The sequence below is a fragment of the Scyliorhinus torazame genome, chromosome 5 (assembly GCF_047496885.1).
Source record: "Scyliorhinus torazame isolate Kashiwa2021f chromosome 5, sScyTor2.1, whole genome shotgun sequence".
Classification (NCBI taxonomy): domain Eukaryota; kingdom Metazoa; phylum Chordata; class Chondrichthyes; order Carcharhiniformes; family Scyliorhinidae; genus Scyliorhinus; species Scyliorhinus torazame.
This window is the reverse complement of record NC_092711.1, coordinates 209047347-209060149: the sequence shown is the minus strand read 5'-3', so window position 1 is coordinate 209060149 and position 12803 is coordinate 209047347. Positions and strand designations below refer to the sequence as shown.

The 12803-nt window shown below is 52.8% G+C and overlaps 1 protein-coding gene across 1 annotated transcript in view; it reads left to right on the top strand.

The window, feature by feature from the left end:
- Positions 1-12803, top strand: part of LOC140418103 (sodium- and chloride-dependent neutral and basic amino acid transporter B(0+)-like) — a 226446-nt gene that overhangs the window by 103361 nt on the left and 110282 nt on the right. The window lies entirely within an intron of this gene.

Below are 12803 nucleotides of genomic sequence, written 5' to 3'. Positions count from 1 at the left end.
TTTGGCCCTGTTGAGTTCAGTCCTTCTTTTGGCCAGGTTCGCCCGAATGTCCTGGTCCACCCTTATGGTCTTCCCTTCCCACGTGCTCGATTTTGTCTGCCGGGCCCACTTTAGGATTTTTTCCCTGTCTTGGAACCTGTGCAGCTGCACGATAATCGCTCTGGGCTGCTCCCCGGCTTTGGGCCTGGGTCGGAGCGACCTGTGCGCCCTGTCGATTTCTGGGGGGTTTGGAAATTTCTCCCTTCCCACGAGCTTGCCCAGCATTTGGGTGACCTAGCCTGTTGGGTCTCTGCCCTCCATCTCCTCTGGCAGACCGACTATTTTAACATTCTGCCATCTGGACATATTTTCCTGGTCCTCCACTTTCCCTCTTAGACTCCCCTGGGTCGTTACCAGCCTTTTCACCTCGCTTTCCTGAGTTACCATCCTGTCGCTCTGGTCCGAGGTGGTTCTCTCCAACACCTGAATCGTTTTCTCCTGCGCCTCCACCTTCCTTTCCAGGCCATCGATGGTTTGCAATATTTTGTCCGTTGTCTCCGCCAGCATCTCCTTCATCATTGTGTGGAGCTCCGTCCTGAGTGCCTCCCTCATGGCGTTTACGGCTCCTCCGTAATGGCTTTTATTTCCGTTTTCAGCACGCTTCTCCATTCCTCCCCGTGCGGGAGGTGGGGGGGGGGGGGGGGGGGGGGGGGCGGGGGGGGGGGGGGGGGGGGGATGTTCGCCGCGTCCTGTTCCTGCTCCGCTGCTTGGCTCGCCAGCTTTTCCGCTTCTTGGTTCGCCTGAACCTCCGCCTCGCCCCGTGGGGCCGTCTGCCTGCGCGGCCGCAGCTCCTGCTTTTTTCCTTCACCTTCGCTGCTGCTCCGTCTTACATTTCGCTGTCCCCTCGATTTATTATTATTTGCAGGCATATTTCTGTTATGTGCCTTTCTCTTTTTTTTTCCCTGGGTTTTGGTGCAAAAAAGAAATTCTTATTTTTCCCCCCCAAAGAAAAAAACCCCAAGGGTTTTTTCTCCTTTTAAAAACGATTTTTTTTTAGAAAGTTTTTTTTTGGGAAAAAAGTTTTTTAAATTTTCAAGAGGGGGAAAAAAATGTTGAATCAAAAAAAATTTTTTTTTTTCCTTTGTCTTATCCTCTCCGTGATCCGACTTTCAGGCAGTTTTTTGTTGCGATTCCCCACTCCTCCTCCACGTGCAGCTCAGCATGACCAGTCTCTCCTCTTTTTTTCCCCTTCAGCTCCATGGAGCTTCCCTTTGGCGCCTGGGCAGGGCGAGGGAGGCGGGGCCGATTTCGTCAGGCTTTAATTTTTTTTAAAAACCCACCGGGAAAACCCTGAAAAAATCCACGATTACGTGGATCTGCGGGAGCCTCTTTGTTGCAGCCGCTCCGTTCGCGAACACCTCCCAGCCATTAATTTATGTGGCCCACCTACAATATTTTGACTTTAGCTACTTTCGGTGTTAGCAAATTCCTCAGGCCGACCATTCTTTGGGTGAAGAGGTTTCTCCTCGTCTCTTTCCTAAATGGTCTACACTGTATCCTCAGACTGTGATGCCTGGTTCTGGATCATGGGGAACATCCTTCCTGCAGCTTCCCTGTCAAGTCCTGTTAGAAATTCTTAGGTTTTCATGACATCCCCCTTCATTCTTTTGAACTCCTGTGAATACAATCCTAACCAACTCAATCTCTCCTGCCATCCCAGGAATCCGTCTGCTAAACCTTCTCTGCACTCCCTCTAGAGTAAGAACATCCTTCCTCAGATAAGGAGATCAAATCTGCACATAACATTCCAGGTGTGGTCTCACCAAGACCCTGTATAATTGCAGCAAGGTATCCTTGCTCCTGCACTCAAATCCTCTCGCTATGAAAGCCAACATACCATTTGCCTTCTTTACTGCCTGTTGCATCTACCTGCTTACCTTCAGTGACTGGTGAACAAAGACACCGATGCTTTTTGGGTTTTTTTTTATTCGTTCATGGTACGTGGGAGTTTCAGGCTGTGCCAGCATTTGTTGTCCATCCCTAATTGCCCTTGAGAGGGCAGTTAAGATGTTGGCCAGACCGGGTAAGGACGGAAGATTTCCTTCCCTAAAGGACATTAGTGAACCAGATGGGTTTTTATGACAATCGACAATGGGTTTCACGGTTATGGTCATCGTTAGACATTTAATTCAAATTTCTATTGAATTAAAACTTCACCATCTGCAGTGGTGGGATTTGAACCTGGATCCCCAGAGCATTACTCTGGGTCTCTGGTTTACTAATCCAGTGACAATACAATTACGCCGCCACCTCCCTCGCTGCACATTCATATCTCCTAATTTATGGTGTTCAGTTAAAAATTTGCCTTCCCGCTTTTGCTCCCAAAAAGGATAACCTCCCATTTACCCAATTACACTGTATCAGTCATTCATTTGCCCACTCCCTCAACTTGTCCAAATCACCCTGCAGGATTTCTGCAGCTTCCCCACACAACTTTGTGTCATCTGCAAATTTGGAGCTATTACATTTAGGGCGATTTTCCGTCCTCGTTACACTCGCACTCAAGCGAAACGAGGCCTGTGAATATCGGGAGAGGCCAATAACTAGATCCACTCCAGGCGCCAAACAATTTGCAATGCAACTGGCCCGCTCCCCTAGGTGAAATCGGGATCTCACCGTAGCGTGGCGAGAAACCAATTATCATCACTTGGGTCCTATTTCCAGACAGTTAACGAGAGCCACCCCTTGTCCAATGGCCTCCTGTCATTCAGTGGCCTCCCCAGCAAGTGCTCACGCTGGCGCCGATTAGTACTCCTTTTTAAAAACATGAACCTGGCGGAAGGGCTTCTGTGGGGAGCTGAGGAGGCGAGTAGCCATCTTTGCTCATAGACAAAGCTGGGCTTGCTGATCCTGTGCTCGATGCAGGGTGGAGGATCCTCGGCGTGGCAGGGGGGATCCGCTGCAGGAGTAGGCCACCAGGGGGGCAACTGCTCGCTGCACCACCAAACCAACTCTTGGATCATGTGTACCCGTTCTGGGGGCAACCCTTTTCCCTGCCTGTCTGCCCCACGACCACCTATAACCCCACTGACTGCCGAGGCCTCTCGCCATTGAGCTGAAGGCTATACCTCTGGGGCATTGGCAATCGTGGTTAAGTGAGCACTTCCCACATGCCAAGTGGGCAGGCCATGTAGCATGTGGGAGTCATTGCCTAGCATCCCAATCAGACCACGGTGCCTGGACACTGTGCCTGAATACTGCGGGAGGCAACACCACACACGCAGCAGTCCTTGTGGAGACAAAGTCCTGTCTTCACATTGAGGATACCTTCCATCATGTTGTGTGGCACTACCACCGTGCTAAGCGGGATAGACTTCGAACAGATCGAGCAATTCAAGACTGGGCATCCATGAGGCGCTGTGGCCTATTAGCAGCAGCAGAATTGTATTCAACCACAATCTGCAACCTCATGGCCAGGCATATCCCCCACTCTACCAGGGGATCAACCCTGGTTCAGTGAAGCGTGCAGGAGAGCATGCCAGGAGCAACACCAGGCATACCAAAAAATGAGATGCCAACCTGGTGAAGCTACAACACGGGGCTACTTGTGTGCCAAACAGTATAAGCAGCAAGTAATAGCCAGACTAAGCGATTCCACAGCCAACGCATCAGATCTAAGCTCTGCAGTCCTGCCACATCCAGCTGTGAATGGTGATGAACTATTAAAAAACTCACTGGAGGAGGAGGCTCCACAAATATCTCCATCCACAATGATGGAGGAGCCCAGCTCATATGTGCTAAAGACAAAGCTGAGGCATTCGCACCAATCTTCAGCCAGAAGTGCTGATCCATGTCGGTCTCCTCCAGAAGACCCCAGCATCACGGATGTCAGTCTTCAGCCAATATGATTCACTCCACGGGATATCAAGAATCGGTTGAAGGCACTGGATTCTGCAAAGGCGATGGGTCCTGATAATATTCCGGCAATAGTACTAAATCTTGTGCTCCAGAATTTGCCGCACCCCTAGCCAAGTTGTTCCAGTACAGCTACAACACTGGCATCTACCCGGCAATTTGGAAAATTGCCCAGGTGTGTCCTGTACACAAGAAAGTGGACACGTCCAACCCAGCCAATAACCGTTCTATCAGTCTATTCTCCATCATCAACAAAGTGATGGAAGGAGTCATCAACAGTGCTATCAAGCAGCACATACAGCAACAACCTGCTCACGGGTGCTCAGTTTGCGTTCCGCCAGGGTCACTCAGCTCCTGACTTCATTACAGCCTTGGTTTAAACATGGACAAAAGAGCTGAATGCCAGAAGTGAGGTGAGAGAGATTGCGCTTGACATCAAGGCAGTATTTGACCGAGTGCAGGATCAAGGAGCCCTAGCTAAACTGGAGTCAATGGGAATTAGGGAGAAAACATTCTGCTGATTGGAGTCATACCTGACACAAAGGAAGATGGTTCTGGTGGATGGAGGTCAATCATCTCAACTCCAGGATATCACTGCAGGAGTTGCTCAGGGTAGTGTCTGAGGTGCAACCATCATCAGCTGCTTCATCAATGACCTCCCTTCCATCATAAGGTCAGAAGTAGGGATGTTTGCGGGTAATTGCACAATATTCAGCACCATTAGTGACTCCTCAGATAATGAAGCAGTCATTGTCCAAATGCAGCAAGACCTGGAGAATATCCAGGCTTGGGCCGACAAGTGGCAAGTTACATTCGCGCCACGCAAATGCCAGGCAATGACCATCTCCTATAAGAGAGGATCTAACCACCTTGACATTCAATGGCATTACCATTGTTGAATACCACAACAATCAACATCCAGGGGGTTACCATTGATCAGAAACTGAACTGTACTAGCCATATTAATACTGTGGCTACCAGGGCAGGTGAAAGATGAGGAATCCTACGGCGAGTAACTCACCTCCTTACCTTCCCCAAAGCCTGTTCTCCATGTACAAGGCACAAGTCAGGAGTGTGATGGAATACTCCTCACTTGGCTGGATGAATGCCGCTCCAACAACACTCAAGAAGCTCGATTCCGCCCAGAACAAAGCAGCCCGCTTGATTGCTCCTCATTCCACAAACATTCAAACCCTCCTCCACCGAAGAACAGTGGCAGCCGTGTGTGCCATCTACAAGGTGCACTGCAGCAACTAACCAATGTTCCTCAGACAGCACCTTCCAAACCCACAACCACTACCATTTCGAAGGACAAGAGCAGCAGATACTTGGGAACCCCACCACCTGGAGGTTCCCCTCCAATTCACTCACCACCCTGAATTGGAAAGATATCAGTGTTCATTCACGTCATTGGGGCAACATCCTGCAACACCCTCCCTCACAGCACATTGGGTGTACCTACACCTCAAGGACTGCAGCAATTCAAAATGGCAACTCACCACCAACTTTCATAAAGGCAACGAGGGATGTGCAATAATTGCTGGCCTAACAAGCGACGCCCACATCCCGTAAATGAAAATAAATTGACTCCATGATAAGCTCATTCATTTGAGAGAATCCGTTCCGGTCTCTGTTAGGCAGGACTGTGACATATTGCTGAGGATGGGAAGAGAAACAGTCTGTCCTTTAAACAAGTCAAAACAATTCAGCATCATTCTCCTGCAGAGTCAGGCAATTAAGTTTTGTGGCCTAACCATGAACCTGGGCACCATCAGGAAATCCTACCGCTGGCACCACAGTTATGATGAGATGGCACACGCCACGGTGTGAGAGTTGCTCACTCACTGCGTCTCTATTTCTTTGGCTCAAGTGGACCTTGACCATGGCCCAAGGTCCTTCCTCCTCTCCCTTCCTGGGTTGGCTCTCGTCACCCTCCTTCTCACCCGAGGAGACGCGATGCTGCCACCGCACCTCCTCCTGTTCCAGCAGGGTCAAGCTGGGCTCATCTGCAGCGCCAAGTTCTTGAGAGCGCAGCAGACCACCAATAATGTGGAACACCCACTGGGGGCTATATTGGAGGGCATCCTCACACCGGTCCAGTCACCCGAACCGCATCTTCAGGAGTCCAATCGCCTGCTCGACCAGCACATGCACTGAAGCGTGGATTGGCCATGGTAAATTGCCCTTAGTGTCCAAAAAGGTTAGGAGGGGCTATTGGGTTCTGGGGATAGGGTGGAAGTGAGGGTTTAAGTGGGTCGGTGCAGACTTGATGGGCCGAATGGCCTCCTTCTGCACTGTATGTTCTATGTTCTAGGTTCTATGTTAAGACGACAGCCAATCACAAACAAGAGCATACACAGTACAAAACAAGAAACACGACACTTCCTGGGCAGTCCACCAGGAGACGGCACAGGGCAAGGACCTCAAAGCCAGACACTCACACAGTCATCACGTGCTGAGTACCAAGTTTGTTATATAAATAGTTTAAAGGAATAAAACTGCGTTGTACCAATCGCAACCGTGTTGGTTCGTCTGTATCTCAGAGCACCCAACACTTTAGTAACTACTATGGATGCTCACCGGAAATGGGCACAAAACTACATTATTCGCATTGTGTGGTCACAAACGGGTTGGACACGAGGGAGTGGAATGAGTCACTTACATATAATTTCACAGCGGCGGTAACTTTAGGGGCTACAGGGAGTGGGTGTCCTCCTTTTCATGTGGTGCCAGCTCTTGCAGAACCTGACACATGTGGTCCACTATCCCTCGGGACTGACAGTCTTCCCCGCACTGAAGCTCCGACATCTGCAGGTACGATGTTCAATGTCGGAAGACAGTTTGCCAGTAATACCTTCTACAGGGCTCAGCATTTGTGATACTGCTCCCAGAACAGCTGTGGGCCCAGCCTCTCTCTCCTCCACCTCTGCATGGCGCTGGTCCTGGCCGCGTGCAGTGTTCTCCCTCGCCGAGGACATCTGGCCATGAATGTAGCCACCGAAAAGGGGCAGACAGTCAAGACGATGACCCCATTTGTCACCTCCTACCTGAACATGTTGATAGCGGATTTGGCCAGACCCAGGAACAGATTCACGAGGGGGTCTTCCTCCTTTCTTGCTCCTGTCCGCATCGGGTGCCCATAGGTCAGGAGCTTGGGGCTGAAGTATAAACAAAACTCAACAAGTTTTTTGTTTTAAATAACTGAAGAGGGAGAGCAGCCTTAAACAAATTATATACACATGATCCACAGATTCCAAAAGGGCAGACATATTGGGAGTCCATAAACCAATACAATCTATGGCTGTACGGGACTGCTAAATGCAAGATCTGATGATAAGGGGAGGACTCCTTTGTAGAAGGACCTCTCGTGGAGAACTTCTGCCACCGGACGGAAACTAGGCTCGCCAAAGCATGTCCGGGCGATAGGTGAGGACAAGGGAGCGGAGGCTGTGCAGCAGCAGGGCATACAGGAAACCCCTCTGTACAATGTGCAAGTTCTCGATCCTGGTCACCCCAGCAGCCACAACCCATCCCTCCACCAGCCACTCGAAAATGGTATTGGTGGAGGTGTGGGTTCCTGAGCAGCGGCTTCCTGAGGATAGCCGCAACGCCAGACAGGGGGGAGCTGCAGTGCGAGGTGACCATGTTCCAGACTTTGAGTATGTCCTGGTAAAAGACAGGCAACACTTGTAAGGAGCAGGTCTATGAACAGGAGCTGCATGTCATTGTTTAGGCCGTGCACCTGGCAGAAGAAATATGTCGTCAGGGGACACAGGGGTTCGATGTAGAGATATCACTGCAGGATCTGAAGGCGAAAGGTTGGCACCAGGGTGTCAAGATGCACCAGCGTCTGACTGCCCCCCTTAAGCGGGAGAATTCAGAACTCAGTGACTCAGTGCAATCTGATGCGACCATCAATTCACTCAAAGACACGAGGAGAAGTAAACCGTGGTTTTAATCAGCTTAGAACAGTGCCTGCAATACTGGGGCAATACTGGGGACTGCCTGCAGGTCAGCTGCTCTTTATATTTCCCCTTAAGGGGAGGAGCCATGGGCGGAGCCTATACATGTCCCAACATATCCGCCTGTGGGTGAAGCCACACAATGGTCCACAGGTGGATCCCACAGGGTTAACAAATTAACACAACAGCAGAACAAGATACAAATGCACTGGTGAATTATTAGCACTATACATTCACCACATTCACCCCCTGTTAAAAAATGAAGTCCGGAGGGGGTGACGGTGCCGAAGCACTGGTGTTGCAGCTGGTCCGGGTGGCTGTGGAAGTGGGTCCGGTGCGGGCACAGGCGTGGACTCCGGGAGCGGCTCCTCTGGAGCTTCATTCCTGTGGACCGGTGCGGCGGGTGGGAGGGAGCGCGGGACCCATATGGGGCGGGGCCGCTGGACATGGTAGGTTGGACGGGATATAGTGTGGGGGCTGCGGTGGTCGTGATGGTGGTGGTGGTGGAGTCTGCGGGCGCCAGGTCCCGGAGAGAGACGGTATCTTGTCGGCCATCGGGGTGTTCGACATAAGCATATTGTGGGTTGGAGTGTAGGAGCTGGACCCTCTCTACCAGGGGGTCAGTCTTATGGCTCCGAATGTGTTTTCGGAGGAGGACTGGACCCAGTGCCTTCAGCCAGGACGGAAGCGAGGCCCCTGGGGTAGCTCCCCTAGGGAAAACAACCAAGCGGTCATGAGGAGTCTGGTTTGTGGCCGTGCAAAGGAGGGACGTGATAGAGTGGAGCGCGTCGGGGAGGACCTCCTGCCAGTGAGAAGCTGGAAGATTCCTGGACCGCAGGGTCAGTAGGACGGTCTTCCAGACCGTCGCGTTCTCCCTCTCCACCTGTTCGTTTTCCCTGGGGTTATAACTGGTCCTCCTGCTCGAGGCAATGCCCTCACTGAGCAGGTACTGACGCAGTTCGTCGCTCATGAACGACGAGCCCCGGTCACTGTGGACATAACTGGGGAAACCAAACAGGGTGAAGACACTATGCAGGGCTTTAATGACAGTGGGGGTGGTCATATCAGGGCAGGGGGTGGCAAATGGGAAGTGGGAGAACTCATCTATGATGTTGAGAAAGCATGTATTGTGGTTATTGGAGGGGAGGGGCCCTTTGAAATCGATACTGAGGCGTTCAAAGGGCCGGGAAGCCTTTACCAGGTGGGCCTTATCCGGTCGATGGAAGTGCGGTTTACACTCCGCACAGGTTTGGCAGTCCCAGGCCATGGCTCTGACCTCCTTGGTGGAGTAGGGCAGGTTGCGGTCCTTGATATAATGGGCGAGCCGGGTGACCCCTGGGTGGCAGAGGTCATCGTGGATAGCCCGTAGTCGGTCATCTTGCGCGCTGGCACATGTGCCGCGGGACAGGGCATCTGGGAGCTCGTTGAGCTTCCCAGGGCAATATACTATATCGTAGTAATAGGTGGAGAGTTCAATCCTCCACCTCAAGATCTTATCGTTCTTGATTTTGCCCCGCTGCGTATTGTCGAACATGAAGGCTACTGATCGTTGGTCAGTGACGAGGGTAAACCTCCTACCAGCGAGGTAGTGCCTCCAGTGCCGCACGGCTTCCACGATGGCTTGGGCTTCTTTTTCGAACGAGGAGTGTTGAATTTCAGAGGTGGTGAGGGTGCGTGAAAAGAACGCTACAGGTCTGCCTGCTTGGTTGAGGGTGGCGACGAGAGCGACCTCCGATGCGCCTCTCTCCACCTGGAAGCCGCATCGCGGCTTTGGCGATGTTCACCTTGATGCAGCTGAAGGCTTGGCGGGCCTCAGTTGCCAGTGGAAAAATGGTGGCCTTAATTAGTGGGCGGGCTTTGTCCGCACACTGGGCGACTCACTGGGCGTAATAGGAGAAGAATCCAAGGCACCTCTTCAGGGCCTTTGGACAGTGAGGGAGAGGGAGTTGCAGGAGGGGGCGCATACGATCAGGGTCGGGCCCTAGGACCCCGTTCTCCACGACGTAACCGAGGATGGCTAGTCTGGTTGTGCGGAAAACGCATTTCTCCTTGTAGTTGAGGTTGAGTTTTTGGGCGGTTTGGAGAAATCGGTGGAGATTGGCGTCGTGGTCCTGCTGATCATGGCTGCAGATGGTGACATTGTCCTGTCCAAGTACGGAAATGTGGCCCGCAGCCCGTACTGGTCCACCATTCGGTCCATTGCTCTTTGGAACACCGAAACCCCATTCGTGACGCCAAAGGGGACCCGGAGAAAATGGAAAAGGCGGCCGTCTGCCTCAAAAGCCATGTAGTGCTGGTCCTCCGGGCGGTTTGGGAGCTGGTGGTATGCAGATTTCAGATCCACCGTGGAGAACACGCGGTAGTGTGCGATCTGGTTTACCATGTCTGCAATCCGGGGAAGGGGTACACATCGAGTTGCGTGTACCGGTTAATGGTCTGGCTGTAATCAATTACCAGCCGGAACTTTTCCCCAGTCTTGACGACCACCACCTGATCTATCCAGGGGCTATTGCTGGCCTCTATGACCCCCTCCCGCAAGAGATGCTGGACCTCGGACCTAATGAACGTCCTGTCCTGCATGCTATACCGCCTGCTTCTGGTGGCGACTGGCTTGCAATCGGTGGTGAGGTTTGCGAAGAGAGGGGGAGGGTCGACTTTTAGGGTCGCGAGGCTGCATATGGTGAGTGGGGGTAGGGGCCCCCCGAACTTAAGAGTAAGGCTCCTGAGGTTACATTGGAAGTCGCGCCCCAATAGGAGAGGAGCGCAGAGGTCTGGGAGCACATATAGTTTAAAATTAGCATACTCAGTGCCCTGTACCGCTAGGGTTGCAGTAGTGCACCCTTGGATTTGCACCGAGTGCGACCCATAGGTGAGGGAGATGGTTTGTTGCGTCAGAAAAATTGGGAGCGAGCAGCGTCTTACCATGTCCGGGCGAATGAAGCTCTCTGTGCTCCCGGAGTCGAAAAGGCAGGGCGTCACGTGCCCGTTAACCCGGACGGCCATCATGGAGCTCCGGAGGTGCTTGGGTCGCGACTGGTCCAGGGTGACCACGCTGAGTTGCGGGTGGCTGGCGGCGTTATCGGAGGTGCTGGGGCGGCCCCGCGATGACTGTCCATGTAGATCGTACGCGTCGAGCGGCTTAGCAGATGGCGGCCAAGTTGGCGGCCCCTGTTGGTTGAGCGTGGTGGGCGGTGGGGAAGATGGCATCCAAGATGGCGGCCCCCATGGATCGCACGTGGCTGGCCATGTGGGGGAGGATGGCCAAGATGGCGGCTCCCATGAGTCGCACGTGTTGTGAGGGGGCGGAGTCGGCAGACACGCTGCCACATTGCGGGGTCTGCGGGCCTGTGAGTCTGAGGAATCGGGTCTGTGAGTTACAGTTCTTAGACCTGGCCAGGCAGACTTTGGCGAAGTGTCCTTTTCGCCCCCAGCTGCTGCAGTTTACGTTGCGGGCCAGGCAGTGCTGCCGGGGGTGTTGAGACTGGCCGCAGAAATAGCAGGGTAGCCCCCCCATGATGGGCGGGCGGCCGCACGGCACAGGCCTGGGGTAGTCTGTGTTCGGGGGTCCATGAGGGGGTTGCGTGGTCAGCCGGGAACGCAGTAAGGCTCTGAATAGCAACCTCCAGAGAGGTGGCTAACTTTACCGTGTCGACCAGGTCCTGGGCCCCTATTGCGAGCAGGCGCTGTCTCACATAATTCGACCGGACTCCCGCCACGTAGACGTCTCGGACGGCGAGCTCCATGTGCTGAGTGGCCGTACCGGCCTGGTAATTACAGTTGCGTGCGAGGGCTTTGCGGTCACGTAGGTAGTCATCTAGCGACTCCCCGGGGCACTGGCGGCGAGTGGTGAAGACGTGTCGTGCATAGACCTCGTTCACAGGCCGCACGTAGAGGCGTTCGAGCAGCGCGAGGGCATCTGTATAGGAGGCGGCCTCGTCGAACTGGACAGAAATGCGATGGCTCACCCGTGCGTGGAGGAGGCTCAGCTTCTGTTCATCTGTGACGGATGGCGTGGACGACGCGGTGAGGTAGGCCTTGAAGCATCGAAGCCAGTGCGAAAAGATTTATTTCGCCTCTGCGGCCTGCGGATCGAGTTCCAGTCTGTCGGGTTTGAGGGCAGATTCCATAGTTGTATTTAAGCTGATTAAATTGATGCGACCATCAATTCACTCAAAGACATGAGGAGAAGTAAACCGTGGTTTTAATCAGCTTAGAACAGTGCCTGCCTGCGACTGGTACAATACTGGGAACTGCCTGCAGGTCAGCTGCTCTTTATACTTCCTCTTAAGGGGAGGAGCCATGGGCGGAGCCTATACATGCCCCAACATATCCCCCTGTGGGTGAAGCCACACAATGGCCCATAGGTGGAGCCCACAGGGTTAACAACATAACACAACAGCAGAACATGATACAAATGCACTGGTGAATTATTAGCACTATACATTCACCACACAATCTATTGTTCCAGAAGAACTGTATAATTCTTCTCTGGATGTTTGTGACAAAATCAGAGAGATGGGTCAAAGTGATCAGCTGGTACCACAACATGGAGGCAATCACCAAGTTGAGAACTCAGAGCAGTCCTGGCCAGCACCTCAAGCGAGTGGTGACCTTGGCCTCCAGCTCCTACCAGTTCGCTGACCAAGATTCATTAGCCAGGCAAAGATGGTACAGACGTCCGGTACACTTGGCCGAGTTGATCCTAGCAGAGGATGTGGCGGAGTACATAGCCTTGCATTCGCCCATCTTCTGCAGGTAGCACAGCCCGTGAAGATGATGAACGCGACATCAGCATAGGTTGAAAGGACTACCTCAATCCTGGGCCTACGCAGAGTCCTGACAACCTTCTTCGCAAGAGTTACAGAAAAGGCTTCACACAGATAGAATATAGTTGGCCATACAAGCGACAGTCCCGACACATGCTTTTCCAAAGCGAAGGGGCACTGC